At 40.7% G+C, this 13,891-nt stretch overlaps 1 pseudogene; it reads right to left on the reverse strand.

The window, feature by feature from the left end:
* Positions 1 to 11,769: 11,769 nt before the first annotated feature.
* LOC147737584 (uncharacterized) lies at positions 11,770 to 13,439 on the reverse strand (annotated as a pseudogene).
* Between the last annotated feature and the right edge of the window lie 452 nt (positions 13,440 to 13,891).

A 13,891-nucleotide genomic window follows, 5' to 3' on the forward strand; every position in this document is an offset into this window, starting at 1 on the left:
TTTCTTGGGGAGGGGGCCCAGCCAGCCTCCTGCCAACGACTGCCAAAGACTGTACCGCCCTTGTCCCGGGCTTCTCCCGCGCACGACTCGCGGGGCGAGAGGGGCGTGAGCCTCTTGAAGCGCCTCCGGGCACGCTGATCGCGTGTCAGGTGTGCGCCGGCCCCGGGTGGTGCTGGGTGGTGTAGTTCCCTGATGGAAACTACTGCCGTTGCCCTCACGGCGTTCGCGGTCAGCCAGCCGTTCCCCTCACGGCGTGTGGCTGTAGGATGTCAAGCCACTGCCCCCGAAGCAGCTGAGCAGCAAAGGTTGGTCCGTTGTTCCCCCGAGGACTCGTGGAGCGTGAGCCTCTTGAAGCGCCTCTGGGCGCGCTGATCGCGTGTCAGGTGTGCGCAAGTTAATTCCACAACTCATTAATTCCGATCAAAAAAGATTTGTGCCCGGAAGACATATACAAGATTTAACCCTTCAGTTGATTGGAAGCATAGATCTAGCAGAGGCACAGTCGGAACCCTTGGCAGTTGCTGCTTCTGACGCAACTAAGGCCTTCGACCGTGCCAACTGTGGATTCCTGTGGGATGTACTGAGCTCAATGGGCTTTGGGGTAACCTTTATTAAATTAGAATTGGAAAAAACCATGTCAACAGAGGAGTTGCATAAAATTCTAGAGGATGTCAAAGTACAATTAGAGAAACACACCCAGGAGGTCAATGAACGTAAAATAAGAAAGTATCGCAGAGAAACTATTGATTACAAACTTGGCGAAGTTTATACGTGGGCTGACGTGTATGCGAGAAAATTACAGAATCGCCCATACACCCAAAAAACTGATTCTTCATCCACTTATACAGACACATCAGAAACAGGCAGAGGCCATAGGCAGCCTGGACAGAAAGCCTCCACTAGCACCACCGCGCAGCCTTTTTTAGATGTAGTTCAGAACGAAAGAGAAGACCCAGGAGATCAAAGAGGAGAGGTAAGCAAGGTGAAGGAAAAGGACCCGCCGCAAACGCGGAATGTTACAGCCAAAAAAGACAAGAAGAAATCCCAGCATTAAACAATTTAGTCATTAATATATCTGATGTGGAGTTTTCTGATATACAAAAGCGTGCTCTCCAAAAAGGCACGTCATATGTTCCAACGGCACACACCAACCATTTAGAGCTTGACATTAGCTTTTACAAGCTCAAGAGAAAACTGAGGTTGAGGCATTTTTTTGAAAATCTAATAGAAGAGTGACAACCAGCAACACAGGATCCTCTAAAAGGATTAACCAAAACCAGCATGTTCATGGCACCTCTTAGCCATAAAACTCTTGTTCTATATGAGCAACTGGTAAAACAGGATTTATCTAAAATTAACTGCCGCAAGCAAACTAAAATGAAGAATCTCACGAACAAAGAATTTGGTATTTTAAGATCAATAGCCAATAATGGATCAATCATTTGTCAAAAAGCAGACAAGGGAGGAGCATTGGTTATTCTCAATTTCAAGTATTTCCAAGAACAAGTACGCTCTCACCTGTTGGATGAAAACACATATATGGCATTAGACTTCAACCCAACAGCGGAAATCCAGGATACACTACAAAAAATTCTACAAAAAGCATTGGATAATGGGATTATCAATGAAAAAATGAAAAACTATCTCACTACTCACAATCCTAAAGCACCACGATTCAATATGACACCCAAAATTCACAAAGATCCTTTAAGACCACCATGCCGTTCTATTGTGTCAACATGCGGAAGTCTCCATGAGCCAGTTGGCAAACTATTAGACAAGTACCTACAAACATTTGTTCAAACTATGGGCTCATTTATAAAAGACACCACTGACTTTCTGAATAAACTTAGTAATGTACAACCAGAAAAGGAAGAGAATCTCTTGATGTGTAGCATTGATGTACAATCTTTATATACGTCCATACCACACCAACTTGGTATAGAGGCAGTCGAAAAGGCACTACTCAGGACGGAGTATGAGGAATCAATGAAGATTTTTCTGACGGAGCTTCTCAATTTTACGTTAATGCATAGCTATTTTGAATATGACAAACAGTGGTATCTCCAAAAAAGTGGTACTTCTATGGGGAATTGGGCAGCTCCCTGCTACGCAAATATCTTCATGCATGAATATGAAAGCCAACACATTTTGCAGTCCCCGAAATGGAAAGACGATCTACACTTATACCTTCGCTACATAGATGATATTTTCATCTTGTGGAGAGGCACAGAAGATCTATTGAAGGAAAACATCATTGATCTAAATAAAGTGAATGAACGTATCCAATTTACCTATGAAATCCAACACTATTCCCTTAACTTCCATTAACTTCTTGGATGTAACCATACAGAAATCTGCTACAGGGTTTACCACAACCTTGTTTACCATAAAAAACAGATCGTAACAACATGTTGGCCTACCAAAGTTTTCACCCTCAGGCTCTTAAACAGCATCTACCGTACTCACAACTCCTGCGAATTAAAATAATTGCCTCAGACCCGAAGGAATATACAAATCAATCACTCAAAATAATACAGCGTTTTCGTGAAAGAGGATACCCTGAAGTTGTGTTAAATAAAGCTATTGAACAAGCTAATACTAAAGATCGGAAACTACTACTAGCAACCCAAAGCACACAGAAGGAACCCATAATCACATGCATTAGTAAATTTTCCAAGGCTAGCTTTCAATTCAAGAAAATCATCAAAAAACACTGGTCGCTACCTCAGACTGAACCCGATTTCCACAATATTTTTAGCGAAACGCCATTGTTTGCCTTCAGTAGGGCTAAAAATATAGGTGAAAATATTAAACAACCATCATCAAGCACCACTGGTCAAATATACAGAGGCACAGTTCGGTGCTGGAACTGTAATAACTGTAATAACATCTTGTAATAGTATCAGTCATCCCATGAAAGGGCATAAAATACCATTGCAAGTGAATGCCACTTGTGACACCAGTAACATTGTATATATGTTAAAATACCCGTGTGGAATGGGATATATTGGTCAAACTGAGAGGAAACTGAAAATAAGACTGAATGAGCACAAAAGTAACATCAGGACTAAAAGCTCCTAAATCAGTCGTCGCTGCCCACTTTATTGAAGCAAATCACCAAGTGAACCAGATGAAAGCATGCATTCTAGAAATAATTGAGAGATCGGAAGGAAAAGACAATAAGAAATCTCTCCTGAAACGCGAAAATTACTGGAATTATCATCTTCACACCCTGAAACCAAATGGCTTGAATGAAAGGGTTGGATTTCTATGCCATTTATAATAAGTAGTTCATGTTATCAGCTATTGCACAGTGTATTGTGAAAGGGTTGAATTTTTATGCTATTTATGAAAGTAGTTCACGTTATCAGCCACCATATAGTTTTTTATGTCATGACTGACGCTGGGTCTCTTTCTTACACTCAGTTACGAAGTTTAGCGTTTGAGTTATTGCATACATAACGTCACACAGACCACTAAGTGTCATTACAGGAGTCCACAGTTTACCTTTTTACTTTTTTCAATATCTTTATTTGTTTAAGACATAATACACATACTAAAATATGGGTATACACCTTTAATACTATCGCACACTGAATTCTTGTACTTAACCACTTGCCCTCACGTTACATGATACACGCCCCTAATCCACTTCAGTGAAGGAACGCGGAATGAGCTTATGGCGTTTGGACCGCCGGCATATTGAATAAACTGCAGCGTGTTCTCATTTGGTAAGCATTAAGTTCTTTCATCCCGTAGAGCTCTTTGAGACAGCTTCACCCTATATCGCACGGTCACAGCGAAGACCACACTATTGTCAGTTAAACTACCATCCGTAAAGCGTAATGTGGTTAATGTTGTTCCGATCACGCACGCATAAGCTAGTAGCGTAGAGTTCACCACTCCAGCATGTGTATTGAAGCACGCCTCTTTACTCGTACACACCCGCACCACTCTAACATTTACTTTGTCAAACTTAGTCTCGTTTTTTTCAACACAATACACTTGATTTAGCTTCCTTTGTGGACATTCCTTGTAAAACCATTAGAATACTAACAGTTAAGTTTTTGCCACGGTGATTTTTTATGAACCACGTGTTTTTCAGATTACTTACACGGCAATGCTCATTAGGTGGTGGATACTTTGCAGTGACATATTCGCATTAGTGATTTATATTATATGTTTTCCAATAGATATTCCCCAGATGAAGGCAGTAGCCGAAATGCATTGGGAATGAAAAGATGAAAAGTATACACGTTGTATGGATATCCAGGAGTGAAAAAATATATTGCCAACTTACCTGGATGTAGTAAATGATGAATAATATCACTTACGGTTGATAAAGAAAAAAAATGGAACATTGATTGTTTTATTACAACTTCAAGGTTGAAATTAGCTACAACTTTCTAGTTATAGTGTTTTTTCTCCTGAGCGGGGAGTCATTCTTTGGAGCACGAGACACATTCGAATGTGGTTTGACTTTTGTGGCTGTGCGCGGTCAAAACTATTGGTAACCTTTATTAAGACAATGAGGGACTGCTACGAAGGTGCATCTGCTGTAATCCTATTAAACAGCTTATTGACACCACGTGTTAGTGTAAGGAGAGGAACTAGACAGGGGTAACCCATCTCGCCCCTCCTATTCGACCTCTACATTGAGCCTCTAGCGCAAGCGTTGCGGCTGGATGATCGGGTTACACGCTTCAGGGTTGGAAACTTTAGCTGCAAGTTGGCATTATATGCTGATGATTTGCTAGTTTATACTGGTAACCCGGTTGAGGTTTTTCCCAGAGTGAAAGAGATAATGAAATATTTTGGCCAATACTCTGGGTACATGATCAATAACACAAAAACCGAAATAATGTGCTGGGGGTAGACAATTGGGAGGGGGCTGAAAGTAGTCAGTTTAGATACCTGGGGATAATAATAACACCGGATCTTAACATCTTAACACAGACCAACATAAAGAAGGTGGCGAATGACATTGATCATCTTCTGCTGAGATGGCAGAACCTTCAGCTCACAATCTATGGCCGGGTAAATCTGGTCAAAATGGTAACCTTGCCGAAGCTGCCATACCTATTTAATATGATTCCATTGACTTTTCCATATAAATCTTTGGCTAAAATTCAGGGGAAAATAGGCAGCTTTATATGGGCAAATAAAAACTCTAGGATCTCTTGGAAAAAGCTAAAAAGAAGATTGATGAAGGGGGGGTTTACGCTTCCTGACATCCACTGGTACTCCTTTGCCTTCCAACTGAAAAACATCCGATGTTTCCTTACCAGTCCCGATGATTCCAACTGGGGGCGGGTATTGAACACAATGGTTGAACAAGAGGGTGGGGTCCTGGGTTCCTTTATAAATTCGGTGCGCCAAAATTTTACAAAAAGGTACGTCTAAAGGTACTGAAACATGCAATTTTAGTATGGCTCAGAGTTAAGGAGAGATGGGGTATAAAGTTTTACTCAGATCTTGCCCCAATCTTGGATTCCCCGGGTTTGCCGTCTTGTTTTGATGATAGTCTCTCTCTTCCTATTAGGAAAGCAGGGATAACAACGTAGTCGGACATAGTAACATCAGAGGGGGTTTTACCATGGGAGGTTTTGAGGTTAAAGATCGGGGACTCCTTCTCTAGATTCAAGTACATTCAGATCGGCTCCTGGTTTACCGCTGAGAGAGACAACATAGGTGGAAACTGGGATGTTGAGTCTGCTCTCCAATCCCCTAGGCCGATGAAGAGGGAAGTGGGACTCTGGAATGGAAAAATGCTGGAGGAGGAGGAATCGGAAGCCCCCCCAATGTATCAAATCTGGAATACCTCTAGGTTGGAAGATATATCAATGGCTCTATATGATATATCTCTCCATTTTTTGTATAAATATGTTAGATCAGCCTCCCTGAAGAAAAATCATTTATTTACCATTAACAGGCTATACTACACACCAAAAAAGATTGCGAAAGTTGTAAATCCCCCCCCATCTTGCTCAAGATGTGGGTTAGTCGAAGCAGACGACATACATGTTGTTTATGACTGCCCTATATTGGGCCCTTTTTGGTCTATGGTGGAGAAGGCCCTGGAGGGCATTTTTAACACCTTAGCTGCGTGTAAACATTTCTCCCCAGTGCTGTGCTGTCCATTAGAACTAGTGCTGAATGGACGTTCAATGGTCGTGCGCAGCACTGGGGAGGTAGCGCTGCTGACGACCATTGGCCGTCAGCAGCACTTAAGGGGTTAAGGTGCAAGTAAGCTTGAATATAGCTAGAGTTTTTTTGGGGTTCGATACGGATCTTGTTAGTTTATTAAGGGGGCACAAGTGGGGTTATTTCCCAGTCTTGTTTTAATTGCACGTAGAGAGATTTGTAAATTATGGAACGACCCCAGCCCACCTTTGTATGAAAGTTGGTTACCGGCGGTACTGAGCACTGCGCGTTTAGAATCCGGATTGGCACAAAATGTAAATAGCACAGTGTGGGGCCCTTTGGTAGAATGGGGAAGAGAAATGAGGCTGGTCTAAGGCCCTTCTAGTCCTATGATTACACCATGCCTCGGAATAAAGGGGCAGGGCGGGACAGCCCAGGCTATCTCAAGAACATCAGCCCTAGGGCGCTCACGATGGAATGGGTTGAGAAAGTTTATTTGCACAGCTTTTGGTGGAATGAGGACAAAAATAAAAGAAAAAAAAATTCAGCCATCCTATTGGTATTTATGCATATTTATTTCACTTTTTAATAATATATGGAGTCTTAACATGGTGTATTTCCACATTTATTTTACTGATAAATATGCACTCATACTTTAATGCCTGTTGCCTTTGAGCAAATTAAGCAGTCATTATAGCAGAACACTACACCCACATGTAAATATTACCAATATATAGAAATATATAGAAATATATGTTAGCATATGCCTACATTTAAGGAAATCCCATCCTGTTTTTTGACTCCTGTGCTGTTTTTGCATTCAGATGTTGGCTTGGAATTCATACAGGGCAGTGTCAAATGTCACTCACGAAAAGCACAATATTCTGTATTTTTCTGCTTTCAAAAATAAATACAGACAAGAAACACATTCAGAAATAAAACCTTTTCTGTTAAAAATGATTCCTTTAATATAAGTGGTCCTTGTAAAACCCCAAGCCACTTCTTTCACAATGCATTATATTAAAATGACAACATAGGTTAAATGTATCGCAGTCAACTGAATAGTGATGAGTGCAAACCTAAAAGTCGAACTAGCTGGATTAACATGGGCAGAGCGGCCATTTAAGCTGATTAACCCCTTCCAGGCTGATGACGAGCTGGGCTCGTCATGGTGTAGCCTCCTCGCACGCTGATGACGAGCCCAGCTCGTCATGTAACACTGCTCAACCAATCACAGATAATGCTGGACTCAATTGAGGATGCAACAGCTGAATAGTTAGTGAGAGGGATATTATACAACTGACTTTATATCCTTATGGAGATATACATTAGCTAAGAGTAACATTTCAGTTCGATTTTGTTTTACCTGAATTTCAACCACTGATATTTGTGCCCACATACTTATACTTTCTATCCTTCTTACTTTTCTTATTTTTCGTGTGTAAATAAACGTTAAAAGGTCTCCACATAATCAACCGTATCACCTACCATGGCTGAGTTTACATATTGATATGATACCATCAATATTCGGGTTCTCTTGGAGCTAAATCTCCTGTAGGAGGATAACAGGGTATACATTTAAAAGATTTGCTGAGAAAATTAGTCAAATAAAGTGCAGTATAACACGTTGTCAGTCGTCCATGTCTTAATCTCTTTATTGTTCCAATTGTCTCTTCAAGTCAAAGATTGAAGACAATGACACTATTTCAACTCTTCCTTTTCATAATATTCACACATGTGAATGTAATGTTTACTTCGATACTACCACAGCCAACAACTGTTTCACAACAAAAAGGCTTTTTCACGGCTGTTAAATTAGAAACATTTATTGTAATGACAGTTGCTTGTGATAAACATTACTTTATCCATACCATAAAACAAATTACTCAACAAATCAAATATTTATTAATTTTTTTAAACTTTGCTATTGTATTAATTGCTCTGAATGATCCCAAAATTAACACCTACAATTTAGATCATTCTAGGAAATGACAATTTAATCATGTACAGGAGCATCAGTCATTGATAATACAGATTCACACCAGATTTCTATTAATGGTATGTATTGATTTTAGGCATTAATAATACCCGTTCTAAATTACAGATTAATCTACGGTTTTAGTAAACTTAAAATAATATTTCAAAAGTACTTCCTATGGAACCAATTCACTCCCATTCGACAAATACCTCAAATATAAATAAATAAGTTCATTCAGTATGAACATAGTTTAAGAAAATAAGTCTTTGGTACGTTTTAGAGATCTATAGCATGGTTGAAGTTCAAAATGAATCATAATTCAATACATTAAAATAAAGAATTTTAGATCTATATAACACAGTGCAAGGAGAGCCAGTCAAGTTCAAAAATTATTTCACAAGTTTCCAAATTAGCTCCACTTAAAATATGGCACAGAGAATTGCTGGAATTAACCACTCTTTATTCTTCTCTTGCCTGCCCCTTTTTGCACAGAGGCGCTTTTTTCAATGTTCTGTGCCCCTGCTGATGCAATTTCCTTTGATTTCACAAATAGGACAGATTAAAGTTTGAGGAGAGGTTCCGTTACCCACTGTTAGAAAGTGCAAGCTAACCACCATTGGCCAGTAAGAGATATGTTCCGTCCCATTTCCTCCTAAATAATTATCAGTTAAGTCATCTAAGGCAATATCGACATCTGAAACATGGTCTTCTACCAAAATTCCTGACAAAACATTATGCAAGTTTTCTAGAGACTTGTTTACTTGTCTTATTGAAGGAAGTCAGCAAATGTTCACATTTTGTAATTCCCAAGTTATATTTTGCTGTTGAAATGTGTGGGACTGTTGATTTATATTTGGTACTGTTGATTCTTATCTAGTACAACCAGCACTTCTAAAATTCTTTTTAGAGTGCCTTGCATAAGCACTATTACACTCAATGAGGCAGAGGACATTGTTGGATTTATAGTTTCACCAGTTGAGAATAAGGAGGGAGAGATTTATTCACCATAGACTCCACTTATTGCAGCTTAGTGTGGCATCTACAATAATTTCATGTGCTTTGAACATCAGCTTCTACTTCTGTTCTGAAGCCTGAGCCTGTCGAGTCGATGATATCCACACTGTTTTGTGCCCCTAAATCACCACTTGCTTTTGCTGTAGTATCTACTGGGATACTCTGGTGGATTGTCTTTCCATCATTAGCTGAGAGGAAATACTTGGACACAAAGTTTCTTATGAAACTTGGTAAAGGAGATCTAGTATCTTTCTTTTAGGAGTCAGCTTTTTTTCCTCCAGATTCATCTTCCCTATTCACCTGAGAGACTTGTACATCCTGTATACATTGCTTGGGAATTTTTCCTGTTCCCTTAGACTTGATGCAAACCTGATTAGACCTTAATATTTGTGTGGCCATTTGTAATTTCTCCATTTGTCAAACACCTGTTTAACAATCAATAATAATCTACTCTGATAACACTGACGTCTATCACTTGACAGTGGAAGGAATATGCCACAGCATTCACAGGGCCACAAGCCGCATCAGAGCCCCCTCTCTTCAAATTTTCCCCATACTCTTCGACCACCACGACCAACCATCCTCACTTTGAAGCCAATAAGGGTGGCTAAGGGTGGCTAAACAACCTAAAAAGCCAATGCATGGTATGGCTGACCGCAAAGTCGGGATGAGGTAGTCTACACACAAGGGGGACAAGCACACCATCCTCTTCTGTGGCTCTATTGTCTCATATAAACTTTAACTGAAGACCAGCTCTCCTCTGGAGTGTGCAGGCCCCTCTCCTCGATCAGATATCCACAAGGTATGACAGATGGGTGCACCACCACACTCCCTGCCACACCATACATTCACCTTACCATTTTCCCTTAAGTGGGGAATAGCATTGTGTGCCAAGGAGACAATCACCAAATCTCCATCTCCGATGGCTTTCCGCCATATACCATGGTGAGACAGCCTATAGGAAAAACAGATAGGACCTGAAACCCTTCTCATGCTAAACAGTGATGTCACATTGCTCATACCACTGACAAGAGAAAGGCTGATAAACTAGCAAACATTACAATGATTATCTAGGGATCTCTGTCTAGCACCACCTCAAAAAAGACACCAACCAGGTTAATGATAATGGGCAATGCACTTGAACTCGCATAAGGACACCCCTGGGCATCCCAAAAAACAGCATACTACCTCCCCAAAGCGAGGTCCGAGGTTGGTCACTGTCTATCTCTGCCACTGAGTAGCTGGATCAATACCGCACCTGCAGCAGACGAGGGCCAAGAATAGTACAGGTGGATGAGAGTGAATGGTGTTTCCCCTCCTTGGAGATCACAACATCTTGTGTCTTTGTCCCCACAGGCCTCTAGGTCCAGGCACAGGATTGGCCCCATTTTCAGCTACAACCACCAGCGCCTCCTGATATTTGACCGTAAGCCCTACGGCAGAGCAATTGATTCAGTGCAGTGCAGCAGCCCTACAATGAACTTTAACTGCAGCAAGAGATCCTACCATACTAAGAATAAATATGTGCATTTCATGAGGTCTTCGCTTCCTGACCATGACAATTTTCAGCCTTTCTTAGTTGTTGTAACTGTTATTCTTTTAGGAGGCCACTCTGAAAATGTCCAAGTATTTCAAGTTCCATCATTTTACTACGCCTAACAATTTTTATACAACTCCTAATTGTAAGATTACAAATCGTAATGTGAGATTGGACATGAAACAAATTTCCTGACTGCACTCATGCTTGGAGAGATTATGTTCCAAAATGTGCTTGACTTATTATGTTGCAATACGCCAGTCAGGGAATCCGATAGACTGTCATCGCTGAATCTCCTGGATGTTAAATTCAGTTTGGAGAGATAGTTTCTTCAAAGTTACTAGGTTTCACTTCTTACTGCAGCTTTTATCACATTCTGTGCAGTGGTAGGGTTTCTCACCAGTATGGATCATCTGATGTGTGAACAGTTTGCTTGTCTGAGTGAAACTTTTCCCAAATGATGTGCCCAAAGAGGGTTTCTCTGCAGTGTGGATTACTCTCACATTTCCCACACTACATCCGCCTTTGACTAAGTAGGTGTCCTCCAATGCTGGAACAGACCTTCCTTTGAGTGAAGTTGTTCCTACAATCTGTAACTTTATTCAGATTCTCCACTGTATGGATTATTGATATCTTAACAGTGTGCTGTTCAGATTGAAGCATTTTCCACATTCTGCTCACAAATAGGGGTTTTCAGGGGCATTACAAAGAGACATAAAAAATTCATTTACGCAAAACACTATATACAAGGTTGAGGCAGAAGGTCAAATACATACAATTGATGATAAATACAATAGTAGACATAGAGGAAAAGTGTTTTGTGTAAATGAATTTTTTATGTCTCTTTGTAATGCACCTGAAATCCCAATAAAAATATTTAAATAAAATAAAATAGGGTTTCTAGTGTAGATTCTTTGATGGCTTAACATATTTTTCATAAGAGTGAATCTTTTCTCACACTTTCTACAATTATATGGTTTCTCACCAGTATGGACTCTGATGCTTCACCAGTTCTCCGCTCTCAATAAATTGTTTTCCACATTCTGTACAGTTATGAGGTTTTCACCAGTATGGATTCTCTGATGCATTTTCTTCAGAGTGAAGCTTCTTCTGCATTCTGTACTTGGAAATGGTTGTCACCAGTATGGAGTCTCTGGTGTGACAACAGTGTTCTCTTTACACTGAAGCCTTTTCCACACTCTGTACATTGAAAGGGTTTCTCACCTGTATGGATTCTCTGATGCTGCATCAGGTTGTACTTCACACTGAAGCTTCTCCCACATTCTGTACACTGAAAGGGTTTCTCACCAGTATGCGTTCTCTGATGTATCAACAAAGTGGATCTATGAAAATAGCCTTTCCCACATTCTGTACATTGATAGGGATTCTCACCAGTATGGATTCTCTGATGTGACAATAGTTTTCTCTTTACACTAAAGCCTTTTCCACACTCTGTACACTGAAATGGTTTCTCACCTGCATGGATTCTCTGATGCTGCACCAGGTTCCACTTCACACTGAAACATTTGTCACATTCAGCACAGTGGTAGGGTTTCTCACTAGTATGGATTCTCTGATGCCTCTTCAAGATGTACTTCTCACTGAAGCTTTTGTCACAATGAGCACAGTGGTAGGTTTCTCGCCAGTATGGATTTTCTGATGCTGCACCAGCTTGTACGTCATACTGAAGCTTCTCCCACATTCTGTACACTGAATGGGTTTCTCACCAGTATGGATTCTCTGGTGTGACAGCAGTATGCTCTTTATACGGAAGCGCTCTCCACATTTGGTACATTGATAGGGATTTTCACCAGTATGGATTCTCTGATGCCGTATCAAGGTGTGCTTTACACTGAAGCTTTTGTCACATTCAGCACAGTGGTACGGTTTCTCACCAGTATGGATTCTATGATGTGCCAAAAGGCTTCCCTTCTGAGTAAACTTTTCCCCACATTCTGTACATTGATTGGATTTCTCTCCAGTATGGATTCTCTGATGTACTAGCAGTGTGCTCGCTTGAGTGAAGCTTTTCCCACATTCTATACACTGATTGGTTTTCTCACCAGTATGGATTCTCTGGTGTGATAACAGTGTGCTCTTTATATAGAAGCGTTTTCCACATTCTGTACACTGAAAGGGTTTCTCACCAGTATGGATTCTCTGGTGTGATAACAGTGTGCTCTTTACACAGAAGGGTCTTCCACATTCTGTACATTAAATGGGTTTCTCACCAGTATGGATTCTCTGATGCTGCACCAAGGTGTGTTTTACACTGAAGCTTTTGCCACATTCAGCACAGTGGTACGGTTTCTCATCAGTATGGATTCTCTGATGATAAAGCAGTGCACTTGCTTGAGGGAAGCTTTTCCCACATTCTGTACATTGAAAGGGTTTTTCACCAGTATGGAGTCTCTGATGTTGCTTCAAGGTGTGCTTCACACTGAAGCTTCTCCCACATTCGGTACACTGATAGGGTTTCTCACCAGTATGGATTCTCTGATGAACAAGCATTGCACGTGCCCGAGTGAAGCTTTTTCCACATTCTAAACATTGAAAGGGTTTCTCACCAGCATGGATTTTCCGATGCTTCACCAGCCGACGCTGCTCACTGACGCTTTTTCCACATTCAGTGCATTTGTAGGGGTTCTCACCAGTATGGATTATCTGATGTGTGATTAGTGCGCTTGTCAGAGTGAAGTGTTCCCCACATTCTGTGCACCAGCAGGGTTTCTCACCAGTGAGGATTCTTTGGTGACTTAACATATTTGTCTTACAAGTGAAGCCTGTCCTCATTCAGTACAGATAGAATCCATACTGGTGTGAAACCCTATGATGTAACAGTGTTCTCTGCACATCAAAGTGTTTCTCACTGATGATATTTCTCACCTCAATGAATTCTCTGATGCTATTTATCTCAGTGAAACTTTTCCCACATTCCATACACTGGTATGACATATACTCAGAACAAACATTTTGATGCCTGTGTATCAAAGAGCCCGTAGAGCCCGTACTGCAGCTTTCCTCAAGGTATGTACACTACGATGTCTCCCATATAAGCAACCTATGGTAAGTCACCTGATTTTGTTGGTGAGTCAAGCTCTTCTAATCCTCTTTACAATGGTATAGTTTCTCCAGAGTATGGATATTCTGATGCTTGCACTAAGCTGATATTACAATGAAAATGATGTCACACTCTGCGCACATCTATGCTTCAA

Source organism: Lissotriton vulgaris, chromosome 1_1 (genome assembly GCF_964263255.1).
Source record: "Lissotriton vulgaris chromosome 1_1, aLisVul1.2, whole genome shotgun sequence".
Taxonomy (NCBI): domain Eukaryota; kingdom Metazoa; phylum Chordata; class Amphibia; order Caudata; family Salamandridae; genus Lissotriton; species Lissotriton vulgaris.